At 38.8% G+C, this 13,843-nt stretch overlaps 2 long non-coding RNA genes across 2 annotated transcripts; one reads left to right on the forward strand and one right to left on the reverse strand.

The window, feature by feature from the left end:
• Positions 1 to 1,786: 1,786 nt before the first annotated feature.
• LOC136259751 (uncharacterized) lies at positions 1,787 to 9,796 on the forward strand. The gene is made up of 4 exons (XR_010703364.1): positions 1,787 to 1,881; positions 7,867 to 7,915; positions 9,297 to 9,349; positions 9,714 to 9,796. It is a non-coding gene; the product is annotated as an uncharacterized lncRNA (long non-coding RNA).
• A 1,235-nt stretch (positions 9,797 to 11,031) lies between these two features.
• On the reverse strand, positions 11,032 to 13,820 carry LOC136262046 (uncharacterized). The gene is made up of 3 exons (XR_010704088.1): positions 13,710 to 13,820; positions 12,461 to 12,509; positions 11,032 to 11,355 (listed from the first exon to the last, which is right to left on the reverse strand). It is a non-coding gene; the product is annotated as an uncharacterized lncRNA (long non-coding RNA).
• Between the last annotated feature and the right edge of the window lie 23 nt (positions 13,821 to 13,843).

Here is a 13,843-nt window from a genome sequence, read left to right on the forward strand (position 1 = left end):
AGCATTATCAGTGTTGGGCAAGTTACTTTGTAAAAGTAACTAGTTACATATTACATATTACTTGCAACTGAACTATTTAGTTACAGTTACATATTACCCATAAAATAAAGTAACTGTAATAATATTACATATTATATTACTTTGTGTCCACAGCCTTAAGCTGTCACGTGTGAAACTACCACCTTATCACGTGACATGATTGCGCTGTTGGACAATATGCAAATTTTGGTTATAAGTAAGAAGCTGGTGAATAAGCTTCATTCAGTAGGCCTCGTTACTTCGCAGTGGCTAGGCATTACTCAGAGGATAACTAACGAGATTAGTAACTTCGTTACTTGTAGTAATAATATTACGTAATATTAGACTCGTTACAGTAACTATATTACTTAGGTAACGCGTTACATTTGTAAGTAAAGTAGCTTGCATTATATTACCTGTTTTTATAGCGTATTTCGTTATATTACTTTGTTACCACAAAAGTAATAATATTACGTAACGCGTTACATAAGTAGCGCGTTACTCCCAACACTGAGCATTATATACTTATAGCAGATTTGTAAAGTGTAGTATTTGATAGTTGTATAGCACACATTTTAATCGGACATGTATCTAGCAGTCACATGTGAATGTTGTACTATACAGTGAAAATACTTGGATCTCATTGGCCGCAATTCTTTTCATATGAAGCACTAGGTGTGATCGCATGAACACCTTGGGATGAACTGAATAGAATACAAATGGGACCATGGAAAGGTATCCTTAGTAGAGGGGTATCCTAATTTGTTGAGAGTTTAAATGTGTGTATATACAAATGGGAGTACTGGCAAACATTTTTTAGGTGATTGGTACCATTGTAATAGGTTGTACTTCCGCTTCAACAATTGTCCAGTGGAGTGTGGCGCTTGGCCAGTATCCGAGTGGCCTGCAGATCAAAGGGATAGATTTTTTAAAACCCCTTCTATGTATTTGTCCCGTTTCACATTAGTCAACAATTTTCGTCTAGGTTCCCTGACTCATGGTAAACACCTCGTACAGGCTTTGCCTCCAGTGCCTAACTGGTAAAGCAGATAAAAACAAACAATTGTTAAAAGTACTGTATAATAAGAAACCAAAGTTTGTTGATTCTGAAACTGTTGTTGCACACCCCTTATAATACTTCTGAAATGAGTGTGAATTAAAATTTTGCATTTTGACTATATGTTCAATAACCACATTACTATGGTCATAGATAGTATGCCATAGACTATCTATGCTATGGTAGCTACTTGTATATCAGTAACTAGCTGAAACAGTATAAGCTGAAGACCCAAGTGAATTATATTAACCATTTATACTCCTCACTGACTCTTGTACTGATAATAGTGACTGTAGTGGCAGCTGATCATGCAAACTTGATTGTATGGGCTGACAACACCTCTGACAAAGCAATTACTGTTGTTGACTGCTGTCGATGTCTCATGCCTTGTTCAGCCATGATAACCAGCTGCCTTTAACCAGAAACACTAATTCTGCCACCCCAAAGGTATTGATGGGTTGTTCCTCAACAATACGGCTCTGTTCAAGCTGCTGCTAACACCAGATTTCAATGGAGCGCAATCGAGATTATTTACCGTGGCCCCATTCAAAATGGCGGAAAGGTGTTGCCATAGCAATGACATACTTTTGGAAAGAGTCTATTGGAATTCAATCTCGTTATGTACAGACTTGCTCAACCACAAAGTTACGTAATACAGGAAACTGATTGATCACGTGATCACCGCACAGAGTTGTTTGTGGTCAACCACGTTTTCTACGTTACAACATAGATGACGAGTGAGTGACCTTTATAAAGGAGATAAACTGGTGACTATGTTATGGATACGGAAGGCGCCTTGATGGAAGGTACGGTAACTCACCCCTGTGTTAAACTAAATTTGCAGTGACTTGTGTACGCACACATTCATAGTATGAGCAAGTGAACCTCGAGCTTGTAAGGCCACTCCAAATGAGAGTGTAGTTTCCCGTCCGGATGCTTTCAAAATATGGTGCGGGCGGGAGGCTAAGGATCATTATTCATTATTTTTAAATAATTTAAAAAAAAATAACATTAAAATCATTACACCAGGAAGGACAATCAACTAAAGGAAGTCAAGTCAGATACATGATACACAATACTATAGTAACTGTTCTTAGTGTTTTCTACTCATTTTTGCATTAGGAATTTTCTCTTTGTCTTCACAACCTTTGCACTGGGGATAGTACATCTCAGTGTCACTCCATGGATCGACAGGACCAGAACAATATACACATATGTCTTCATACTTTGCTGAATAGTACAACGTTTCCACCGGATCTTCACAAGCCATCTTCCTAGTAAACACAATCTCCTTCACATAGTCTGGCAAATCAGTATCTTGAAGCTGTGCGCCACATGAGAATGACAATCCATTGAGTCCACGCTCTACTTCAAGTCTCTCCTGCTTTTTGAGATTCCTTTTTGCATACAGTAATCTCCACATCTCACACTCATCACACATTAACATTATTTCAATATTTTTCACATGTTGAATGCTGGCTGAGAAAGGAAGTGATTTGTCCTTTTGTGCTTTCTTTTTACTGGAAGGACGGTGATCCTTAGTTGTTTTAGCTCCAAAAGCATTAGAAAACTTCTTATAGTGGTCATCTGTTCCAGGAACTGGATCTGGAAGGTGCTTGAGAGTTGAAAAGATGTCAGGTGCAAGTCTTGGTGGGAGGCAGATGTCACAATATTCTTTACCACACTTGATGATGTCAAAAAAATAGTGTCTCTGGACACAACAATGGTCAATGAACTTTATCAGCCTATCAGTTAATTCCTTTGCGCTGACTTGTCACTTACTCCATGTGGGAACTCCTCATCAACTGATAGGAGTGCAGTCCATAAATCATCTAATTCCTTAGTACTTGCTGCTGTGAAAACACTGAACTTCCTTTCCTTCAGTTCCAACCTTTGAGCAATATCATTGAGTACAATCTTTACCGGTGCAATGGAGTCCAAGGCTGCTTCTCTAAATTCTGGGTTTCTTTGTGCTACTGCTCGAAGTGCTTTCATTGAGTTGCACTTCTCTGCTTCTGCCTCCATTTCTTGTGGCATTTCTCTTCTAGCCAAATCTATGGCTTGCAAACCAATGTTGATGATTGCCATAATCCTCTCCACAGGATTTCTGTAGGAATGATAGGGGGCTGTTCTCACAGTGCACAAATAATCAAGATCAAGTTTCCGAAACAATGCAATTAGAGCTATCTTCACAGACACATAGTTTACCCTATGATCAGGGCCTCCATCTGAATAGATGAACAGAGCAGGTTTGGTTTCCACTTGGTTGCTAATAGCATTTGCTAGTTCTGCAGAATGCCTTAAAGGTGAAGATGGTTCAAATGCTCCTTCCTTTAACATCACTTTGACATCACCATGATACCACGACCCACTAATTTCGGAAGGAATTTCACACAAGAGGACAACAGAAGGGATTATACTGAATGTGGTAAAATCATGGTCAGAACTTTGTAAGGATGTACCTGATTGTACAATTACTTGTCTTCCACGTTCGGCTGATGAAACAGGGTTACCTGGTTCACCAACTTTTATTCTGTGTTTGTCATCAATGCAAGCAAAAATTGCATGATCTTTAACCAGTAGTGCATACTCTCTTTCATAGCGAAACAAACAAGCAGCATAATGGGAATCTTCATGTTGTTTTCGCCATTGTCTCTGCTGGACCATGTGCTTTACATTCAAGCATCCAGTGTATCTTAATCGTGTGTGTGATGACTGGCAAGAAGGAGAAAATTGCAAGCGGATCCATTCATCACTTGGTACTGCAGTGTTGGGTGGACATCTCTTGGCAACTTTTTCACGGAGGTCTCGTACTGAGATGGCTTTGGCAGTGTGAACAATTGTCGAGTGCCGCCTGTCATCAACAGCTGCACCAACATCTTCTTCGATGTACTCTTTTGCACAAGTCAAAAACTGATCAAATTTGGTTTTTTCTCCATAGAAAGTTCTCAGATCATACACAAATGATGCATCCTCCAGATCAAACATTGTTTGCACACGTTGATCGATTTCTTCTTGAGATAGGTTGGTTGAAGCAGAAGAATCACACACAAGTTCTTTGTACAAACGTCGGACCACAGATTTCTTGGTTTTGGGAGATACCAACCCAAACAGTTCAAATGCATCTTTTCTCATTGCTCGTGTGTGGTACTGTGGAATATCGTTTTTCAGGTGCTCAATGATTGGTGTGCAACTCTTTAAAGCATCATCAATATTGGTAGCTGTACACTGCCAGATCCAATGCAAGTCCCCAATGTTGCTTCCTGGAGAGTATTGTACATGAATAATAGGTATTTGAAGGCCATCTTTAAGCTTTTGAATCCACTCATAGCGCCTTCTACGTTCATCTGGGAGTAACGGCCTTAGATCCAAAGGTGTGTTTGGCTCTATCTGGTTTATCTGCTCCAATATTGATGACAAAATAACTGATGGTTGACGGCAATTTTCAATGTATGAAATAGATAAGTTTTCAGCAATAGTTCTGGTCACCTCTCTTGAAGAGTGAATAGATTGGATCCGTGCTCTCTTATCAAGTAAAAGATCAGCATATGAAGCAAGGGAACGTGACAATTGCTCTACATCTTTCTTTAGCACAACCCATGTTTCCAAAAAGGATTGGAAAGGCATGTAAAAAGAGCTCTGGAGTGGGATAGCAGTTGCTCCTTTGACATAGAGTGACAAGCACGTTTCCTGTGTTTGTGGATTTCTGGCTTGTTGTACCCTGTAAACTGGTTGAAAACTGCTGGAACTGTACAGGATCTTTCATTTAGTGTATCATGTATTCCATCTATGTACCATAAGGCATCCCGTAGGGTAGACAGGCACCTAGCTACAATTCCGCTATTTCACTACTGTTCCACTTCAGTGACTTGGCTTTAACAAACAAAAGCAAGTCATTGTACATCTTTTCTTTACTGTTTCGTACAGTCACAAATGGCATTTCAGCACTAGCTTTAGAAGCAGCTCTTGATGCAACCATCATAACTGCAAAAGCATTCACTGGAGCCTTAGATGACTCCTGTTGTGTGATGGTCACACTACATGTCACGTAGTACTTGACGTACTTCCCAATGAGTTCAGCTGCACTACACAGATTAAGGGTAAAATCACCCACAGTGAAAAATTTTGACTCTTGAGATTGTGCCATACGTATTTCAACAACAGCAGTGTGATCACTCTTCTCTTGGGGAAGCTTCTGGGAAACAACCTAGCAAAACACAAGTGTATTTCATACATTTTGTACGTTTTAAAATCACATATACATTTATTTAACTAGGTATAAAAAAGACAACTGACTTACTTCATGATAAAATTCTTGGATTTTCCACTTGTTATCAGCTTCCAGCAGCGTCCAGTCTAGCAATATTATTTTACAGCAGTTGTCATACACGGAGGCAACTACTAAAACCATTATTACAGTAAGAATTAAAGTTGTCATGAAGTTCTCAACTCGTTCTCAATACACGTGGCATCAGTTGGAAAAACATCTGTTCGAGTAATTAGAGAATAATGACCATAATGACGTCTACATGCGGCAGCTCAAACTTGACGCGGGCGGAGGACGGGAAACTACACTCTCATTTGGAGTGGCCTAACTTGGAATATACTGAACATAATGTATGGCATTATTGCTACCAGGTGGTTACCAATGTGCCTGACAATGTCATGCATATTTACACTGTAAGCTCACTGGTTATGTACACATGGGGCAAGGTCGAGAACAAGGTTGAAATTTAAACTATGATGAGTACTACCAAGAGTTCATAATATATATACTAAGGAGAGTATCCTACTCTCATATACCCCTGTAGAAAGGCGTATCGTGAAGTTATGACATAACACTTCTGAGTTCGCCCGTTTTTCTTTGTATAATTAATGATGTCATTAGTTGAACATGGTATCGATTGAACGCGTGCCTACCAACGTCGCTAGCAACCAAATTAACTCCAGCTCTAAGCGTTTCTCACCCAACTACAATTGTTCCTTCATGGGTTAAGACCGCTTCGTAGGCGTTTCTTACTAGGCCATTCGCGAATACGGCTATCCTGAGCGTCGCAAGTGTGAAACGGTGCTAACGATTCTTGCACTTTTACGGCTTTCTGTACGTCACAAACCACAACATTTTGTCGTTACGTCATAGCTTCACGATACGCCCTTCTACAGGGGTATATGAGAGTAGGATACTCTCCTTAGTATATATATTATGAACTCTTGGTACTACTAAATCTCTGCTTTGTGCTGTTGCTTGCTTTCACTGTAAATTCTTACAGGTGAAACAACATAACCACAAGCCTGCCAACCTAGGAAACAGAAAAACCTTGAGACTCAGTCTTGACATCCCGAATGGACTGCTGTATCTGTACATTATTATAGGCAGACACAGCAAGTTGCAACAGCCCCCATACCCATACAGTGAGCAGGTAAGCCACCTTTACCATGCAACACATATACACATGCCCATCTTCATATAGGCATCAATATAGGATTTAAAACATGTTGTGCATCACTAATCTATGCATGGAATAGCTAGACCTGCAGTAAATATGTGCACGAGTCTTATTTCACCAGATAAATGTACTTACTCGGAAGTCACTGTGTTGAAACAGTTTTTCTTTTCTTTTATTGTGAAGTTGTAACACGTGACCGGACTATGGAACGTTCTTGATATAAGCCACTAGGTGCTTATAATATCACGTGATGAATTAGAGATGTGTCAATTTCATCCTAGAGGCTGAAAGCAAATAAAATACTCCAAACACATAGAACATACCATTTGTATAGGCTACAAACCCAGGAAAGCAGGTGCTATTGTGTGGGGTCTCTCAGTTGTGTGACGTGCAAACCAAGCACTTCAGAGTTGGTATTCTGATCAGAGTTCTGACCGCTTAAAATCAATTCCAGATCTTGCTCCAAATACTCTCCAATGCATTGGTATTAAATAGAAGGCCGAAGGCGAATCCACGCCACAATGCCCACCTTTATAATCACGTGATCTTGCTTAGTTGTACCACAATTACGTACCTGGGGAAATCCCCTGAGAACTTGAAAAGGCCAGGTAAAGGGCATTCTGAGAACTTTGAGTCTAGCCTGAGCTTGAAAGTGAAAGAAATCGTGAGTTTTACGGTGATGATCCATGAGAATTGGTAGGCTGAACTAAAAATTCGTGAGTTTAGGGCTACTGCTTGTGAGACCTTGAACTTGGTAGTGAAATCATGAGTCTCACGGTAAATCCGTGAGGGTTGGCAGGCCTGTAACCAAATGGTTAGAACAGTGGCTTGGTATGTCCCATGATGCTGGCTGGTTCATGCTGTTGCAGTTGCCATGACTATAACTGATTATTATGGAACTGTGAGCTCCACGGCTTCTATCCATGTTAACCTCCTGGAAGTTACTAGTCTTGTCCAAGGTGGATTTTCCTGTACATACTCAAGTGCTTAGGATGCTTTCCTCAGCAGATTCAAGCCTAATAGAGTTAACATAATGCTGCATAAATGTTCATTTGATACCCAGCTTTTATTTCTCTTGTAATGTTGTGTACCCCTGGACACTAATCAAGACTACACAACCGGCCACAATTGACGCAATAAAATACTAAATAGCTTTTTTCATTGTACCAGTGATACACATGATGTCATGCACTCATCCAGTATTTTCTATAAACACAAACTGAGTACGTATGTAATAAAATTTAATATTTTATCTAGTAAAACACTTCTTCATATTCTCCCTATTGTGTTGTGCGTATTGTCAATCTTTATTGTCAATCTTATATCAATTGCTTTATTTTGCAGATTATTAAAACAAGATACCACAGAACTTGCCAGCTTGAGCAATCCTAATGTAAGTGTATTTTGTTTCTGATTTTACAATAGACCATGTGCAATCTTTGGGGGCATGGTTTTGTAGTATTGATGCAAGAATGCTATAGGGATGGGCAATTATCCAAATATCATAATATTTAGTTGGCAATAGTTGACATTGCCTTTTCATTAACTAATGATAATTAAATTCACAATCCTAGGGGGGGAAGGTCTGAAGCTACTGTACAGTAGTTAACTTTGGCAGTGTAAAACATGGGTGAATTTGGCAAATAGTCCTTTAATTGTCCAAGTATTTTTTCTGCCTACAGCCATTGTTAGCTATGTCACTGTGTAGAAATATGCAACAAAACACAGCCAGGGTGTAGCTAGTTTTCTGAATTACCCGGGCAGAAAGTCTGGCTGTCCCCATGCAAACCATTTAACAAGCAATGCGAGCCCATCTCTGAGGACTCTAGCACATTTGCTTTAAAAGAAATTATGCCTAGCTAGTTACTACACTGCTGTTTGTACAGCTGATTAGACTAAGATACTGCTGAACAAATAGTACAGAAGCTTAGATGGACTAACTTAGCCTCCAGCCCCAATATCGTATTCCGTTTTCACTCTTCTGTCTTTTCTACGTACTTGCACATACTGAGCATTTTAGCATACTTCATAACCAACAGTGAGAAATTTAGTAAACAATGATCCTCCTTAATATTCCTGCTTCCCGGCATTATAAGACGGGCACTATGGCCTATAGTGGAATTAGTTTGTCTTTCATCAGTCTACCATTAAACATCTAATAAAACAATTACTTTATACATCCAATACTGAGCAGTTTCACCAAATTACAGCACATGTTTTGACTCTCAACCACACAAATTCAGTCAAATATAGAATCGGGTATAGCTATGCCCCTGAAACACAGTGATTCATCAAACGGATATTTTGCACTGGCAGAGTTCCCACTAATATAAGACTAGTGAGGAACATGCATTTATTACTTTAATTTGGTGCAGTCATTAGTGGAGCTACTTGTTATAACCTTGATTGTGAATTGTCAAATATTTTTGTTCTACATAGCAGCATAGTATCTACTACAAGGTATATTAACGTAGGTAGAAATGAGTGATACATTTATGTATCCTTTCACAATGTACAACAAATAATAATGTGTTACTATTGTCTACTATATTAAACACGGTAGGATATCCATTATCCATTGCAATGAAATGTTCAGATTACTTTAGGAAGGGACTATAATATATGGTGTAATCATTAGAAGGTGTCCCATATTTATTAAAGTTTCCAACAACGGACACGTTATTTACTGTTCACAAATCACCTTTTATTGTGTTGATTTTCTGTTAAGACCAACAACTGCTGTGACAAATGGTGAATGTTCCTCTTTATATTAGGTGCTAGTGGCAGACAGATGTTGATTCATTGGGGTCATGTGGATACTGCTGAGGTAAGTCTATTGTCAGCTATGTATGTACTGCACCATATGGATAATCAAATCATCAATTGAGCATTGTCATTTGCTCAGTAACGATGATGTAGATTGTTGCTTTTTTGCCTTACAATGTCAATGGAAAATTAGCGTGGTTTCAGAGTGACCCAAAATGCTTCTGGGAAGTTATTAAATTTGTATTGACTAACTTGCTAAGGCCTAAGATGTGCCTTTTTACCAACCACAACAGCTGTAATACAATGCATCATTGGCTTAACTTCATGTCCAATGCCTTTCTTACTCCACTACTGCAATAGTGTTGATTATTTGCTGGTTTAATTATCCAATTTCTGTAAGGTGTTTAGTGGTCTTTTATTTCTAGCAATTGTCGGTGTTCTGGAGATTATGGAAGGACACCACACACAATGCAATTGGTTTATAATAGTGTGTATTCTAACTTGTTCTGTAACTAATTTCACAGCATAATTCATACACAAATACTGACTGTATTTATTCCGTCTATGTTATGGTGTTGGAACTAATAGTCCAAAAATTCTACCTTGGCTCAAACAAAAACAGACCACCGCCCCCAATAGTGAATAACATTAGAGTCATTTATAGATTAGAGGTTCGTTTGGTCTCGTTATAGGGAGTTTTTTAAAATAGTTGTTCCAATACTGAATAAAGACGGGGTTAGAATATGTAGTATTGGAACACTATTTTTGCTGTGTTTATAGTTTTTCATATTGATTAATTATAAGTTGTGTATATTTTTTATCACTTGTTCAGACCTGTTGCATATTACAAGTTTAATCGAAGGTTAAGTGGCCATATCAACATCAGTCGATGGGAACTAGCATTGAACACTATGTACTATTCAGTAAATAACTAAACAATTGGGTTAGCTTGATCACTATGCATGGTGGTATTCATTAGAGAGTATCAACAACAGGTTTGGGGTAATACCATATGTAGCAGCCTGCCTGTTTTAGATTATTCTATGCTATAGCAGGGTAGCAAAGGAGCAGCAGTATCACTAATTGTTTGCAGTGCTGGAAACATTTTATCCCACCAAAAGTTGGTCCCTCCCCATCTCTTTCTTTCGACTCATAGTACCAAACTACAGCTGGTTAGTGGGACATGGGCTGCACTGTAGCATATCAGTTAGGAGGGATAATATAGGGCATCTGGTGTGGGGTAAATAGGCATACCACCAAATATACCAGCCTGAGCTTTATCATAGATGTTGAGGTACACATTTACCATGACCCAATCTTTGAGGGTCATGTGATCTCATGTGACAAATTAAGGGTCAGGTTACAAGGCTACAGTACTCCAGCCCATTCTCCCAATCTCGGTGTCTTGTTGTATCATGGTCATTGCCACACACTGGTATACAGAATGTCTGTTTGTTTCCGCTCTATAGTCAACGTCATCTTCATAACACTCGATGCTGTGGTGCAATGATTCTTTCAAAATGCAATAATCAAAGGTTTGTAACACAGTAAACATAATAGTGGTGAGACAAGTTTATCAAAAGTACTATCAGTACATGTACATCAACCAGACATGTAAGCTTCATACTTGGAGCACAAAAACTTCTGATTGTGTAAACATTACTGCAACATTCAAGTGTGTGTTGCAAACTATGATTGCAAGTCCCTAGTCTGCTCCCCAAATACCTCTGTACAGTACAAGTGAAGAATAATACCAACATATAAATGGACACTTCATTTTGTTTTTCACTCCTTACATTGTATCATTACAGTACACTATACATAAACACATGTAATACACACTTAGATATGCTACAAAGGAATTGTCAGTTACATGTCGAAATTGGGTAATTTACAATTAAGTCACCAATTGCTGCAGATTGATTGCCGCCTTAAGCTTCTTGGTATAAGGACATCTACAGATCATCTAAGGCTCTTCACCATAATATAGGCAGGGGGCTTATCAGTGCTGAAGCAAGCAGACTGACTAATAGGCCATCATCATCTATCACATAGACTATTCACTTCCTGGAATATAAATGCTAACAATAAATAATAATTATTGTAATACGTAATGTGTAAATAATATGAGGTGGTATAAGCAGTGGACCTGGAAATGAAGAACTCAATTGGTACTTCACAATATTCATGCCTGTTACCTCTACAAGTCACAGCATCCCGTCTTGCATGACCACATCACTTACTCTATATATATATCATGGTGCCTCACACAATCCATACCTACTCTGAAAGAGGGTTTAGACTGCTTAGCATAGACCATTCTGATAGGTGCTCATTTTCACACCTCCAGCTACGTACCACTATTAATAAATACTAGAAGGTTTAACTTCTTATGCACCACATGAAGCACACAAGGCTATTTGTCAAGCTGCTTGTGTAACCAGCAGCTCCTACCAGCAGTCACCCTTTCACTGAAAATGTTTCCTGGAAAAAATTGTCGTACAAAATTTCTCCAGTTACACAATACTAGTGTACTTGTCATACAGAAAGCCAGCTGTGACCAGTGAGCAGCCAGTCCAGACCCCTGACAATAGACGTCAAGTGAGGTACTTTGATGCTGCAGAAGTGCTATGACTATGTAAGATGAGACACTGACTCACAGAGGCATCTAATACAATTATAGAATGCATAAACACTTGGAAATATATAAAATTTCTGGATCCCTGTAGGTCCTTGGTCCTGGGTTTATTACTTCCTGGGATAGGGAATTATATTAGTACCGACTTGTGTACAATAATCTGTATTTGTAGCTATAAATACCTTAAGGGAATGTCCGAGAAGTTAGACTATAGTATTCTAGGGATGGGGATATAAACATTTCTGTCGTACAACTATTGTCATGAGCCATTATCGCAATTATCACGATTGTTGTACACTTAACCACTGTAACAAAATATTCAACTAAATATTTAAGATGAATTTACCTATTCGATTATTATGCGATAATTGCCTATTTTAATTATCACTAGTTAATGAAAAGACGATGTCAACTATTGCCAACTAAATATTATGATAATTGGCCATCCCTATAATATTCTTGCATCAATACTACAAAACCATGCCCCAAGATTGCACATGGTCTATTGTAAATTCAGAAACAAAATACACTTACATTAGGATTGCTCAAGCTGGCAAGTTCTGTGGTATCTTGTTTTAATAATCTGCAAAATAAAGCAATTGATATAAGATTGACAATACGCACACAACACAATAGGGAGAATACTACGCACAACACAATAGGGAGAATACGAAGAAGTGTTTTACTAAACATTTGAAGATAAAATATTAAAATGTGTTGCATACGTACTCAGTTTGTGTTTATAGAAAATACTGGATGAGTGCATGACATCATGTTTATCACTGGTACAATGAAAAAAGCTATTTAGTATTTTATTGCGTCAATTGTGGCCGGTCGTGTAGTCTTGATTTGTGTCCAGGGGTACACAGCATTACAAGAGAAATAAAAGCTGGATATCAAATGAACATTTATGCAGCATTATGTTAACTCTATTAGGCTTGAATCTGCTGAGGAAAGTATCCTAAGCACTTGAGTATGTGCAGGAAAATCCACCTTGGACAAGACTAGTAACTTCCAGGAGGTTAACATGGATAGAAGCCGTGGAGCTCACAGTTCCATAATAATCAGTTATAGTCATGGCAACTGCAACAGCATGAACCAGCCAGCATCATGGGGCATACCAAGCCACTGTTCTAACCATTTGGTTATGTTGTTTCACCTGTAAGAATTTACAGTGAAAGCAAGCAACACCACAAAGCAGAGATTCAGTAGTACTCATCATAGTTTAAATTTCAATCTTGTTCTCGACCTTGCCCCATGTGTACATAACCAGTGAGCTTACAGTGTAAATATGCATGACATTGTCAGGCACATTGGTAACCACCTGGTAGCAATAATGCCATACATTATGTTCAGTATATTCAGGCCTGCCAACCTGGAAAGTAAAAAAATCTTGAGATTTCTGTACCTTTATTGTAGTATTGCAGTGTGTAGTAAAAAAAACTGGTAGATGCTATGCTGAGACCAAAAAAAAAAAAAAAAGGTCTCGACTTTTTAAACTTGAAATCCGTGACATTCGCGCTACAAACCGTGAGATTCTATCCAACGAAGTTAGTGAAACCGTGAGAGTTAGCAGGCCTCAAAAACCGTGAGATTCGATCTGCTGCCCTTGAGCAGGGTAGTGAAACCGTGAGACTCACGGTAAACCCGTGAGAGTTGGCAGGCCTGTATATTCCAAGTTACAAGCTCGAGGTCGAGCTCGAGGTTCACTTGCTCATACTATGAATGTGTGCGTACACAAGCCACTGCAAATTTAGTTTAACACAGGGGTGAGTTACCGTACCTTCCATCAAGGCGCCTTCCGTATCCATAACATAGTCACCAGTTTATCTCCTTTATAAAGGTCACTCACTCGTCATCTATGTTGTTACGTAGAAAACATGGTTGACCACAAACAACTCTGTGCAGTGATCACGT

This window comes from Dysidea avara, chromosome 7 (genome assembly GCF_963678975.1).
Source record: "Dysidea avara chromosome 7, odDysAvar1.4, whole genome shotgun sequence".
NCBI lineage: Eukaryota > Metazoa > Porifera > Demospongiae > Dictyoceratida > Dysideidae > Dysidea > Dysidea avara.